Genomic DNA, 2,049 nt, shown 5'->3' on the forward strand with positions numbered 1-2,049 from the left:
ATATTATTAGCAAAACCAAATTATTAAAGCAGTAGAGTAAAGTATTGTTTTTGTCTCCAATTTTTGGAGTAAATTTTATTTGTGTTCCTAACGTTTAAATCGTCCTATTTGTATCCCTAACATTTGTAAAAGTGATTCAACATTATTCTGCCGTCGATTACACATCATGAGCGCTTTAGTTTGAGTTTTAAAAATCTCTTCTTGAACTTAGAATACAAATGTCTAGAATAGAATCGATGATCTACTCTGAAAAATAGCTCATCAAATGTTGAAACTAATTCCTACAATATTTACATAATTCACTTTTCTAGGGACATAATTGAATCTAAACACAAATAGTGGGTATAATATTAAAATCGACCATATCTAAGTGAGACCTAATTGAAAATGAATACATTAAAATGAGAATAATTAAAAAATATAATCTGATTTGTTAGTATAATTGATAGTATGATAATATTGAATCACTTTTATAAATATTAAAGATACAAATAGGACGATTTAAATATTAAAGATACAAATAAAACTTATTCCAAACATTAGAGACAAAAACGATACTTTAGTTAAAGTAGTAAAAGAAAAGGTACAAATTGAAGCACATACATTTATCTCATCAGTACAAAAAGAGAAGTATATTCAACCAGCTTAGGAAGAAAACAAAAAGATAACAAGGGAAGACCTTTTGGGTCCTACGGTACAGTATATTCTGATCTATATTATAAATATCAACTAGTGAAGTACCGCGTGCATTGCACGGGTATGATAAGTATAATGAACGAAAAAAAAAATATTAAAATATTATTAGATTAAGTACTTAATATGAACCTTTAATATTAAATTGAATCATAAAAATAAAAATATATAATTTTATTTTTTAAAAGAATGCAAGACTTTATAAGAAAAAAAATAAAAATTTCCTTTAATTATAATAAACACATTATATATAATTGTATAATAAAATTGTGAACAAAACAATTTAATATTAAAGTCTCATAAAAAATTAACTATAAAATTAAAATTTTAATGAACAAATTATTACCTTAATATAACAAAAAATATTTGTTATGCCATTTACTACAAAATTATAAAAAGATGACGAAATTCTATTAACAAAAAACTACAATACAATGTAATGTAATTATCACCATATTTAGATAATAAACTTTTAAAAGTCATTATTTGAAGATAAATAATAATATTAATAAAACTAAAAAAAGTAACATTCACACTACTGGCAAGATTCTCTGTCAAACTAAAATCAAGTCACACGCTAAGAAAATTTTCATCAACTATCAAACTCTGCCAATTAATGAAACACTATGTAATAAGCACGGTAAAAAACGTAAATAAGCTAAGGGAGCTGAAAAATTACGCAAATTCGCCAAATTGGAAATTGCTTCACGAATAAGTCAAAGCACATTACTATATAATTTAAACCAAGTTGGTTTGACTACAAAAACACATAATTCGAACCAAGGTAGCTCGAATATTGATGGAACAAGTGATGCATGTAATTCAAACCTAGTTGGTTCGAACTAGGATTGAGAGTAATTCGAACTAGGTGAGTTCGAATTACCGTTTGGACGCTTCAGCAAGTAATTCGAACCTAGTTGGTTCGAATTAGTCAAAGTTTGCTTCGAATAGTAATTCGAACTATGGTGTTAAAAAATTAATAATTTATTTAAAAAATTTTATTAAAAATTAATAATTTAAAAATTAAAAAAATATATATTTTATTCCATACAAAATAATTAAAAAATATATTTTATTCTATACAAAATAATTTTAAAAAATAGCTTAAAAAATGTTATGAGTACTATAAAAGTTTGTAATATTCTATTGATTTAGGTAAATACATGATAAAAATATTTTTTCTTTAATTTCTAAATTATTAGTGACTATGTGGAGTATTTCTTTAATGACCTAAGTCAGTAAGACATTACAAATTTTATAGTACTTCTAACATTTTTTAAGCCATTTTTTAAATTATTTTTTATAGAATAAAATATTTTTTTGTGGTATAATTTAAATAAATTTATTAAAAAATAT

The sequence above is a fragment of the Arachis hypogaea genome, chromosome 20, assembly GCF_003086295.3.
Source record: "Arachis hypogaea cultivar Tifrunner chromosome 20, arahy.Tifrunner.gnm2.J5K5, whole genome shotgun sequence".
NCBI lineage: Eukaryota > Viridiplantae > Streptophyta > Magnoliopsida > Fabales > Fabaceae > Arachis > Arachis hypogaea.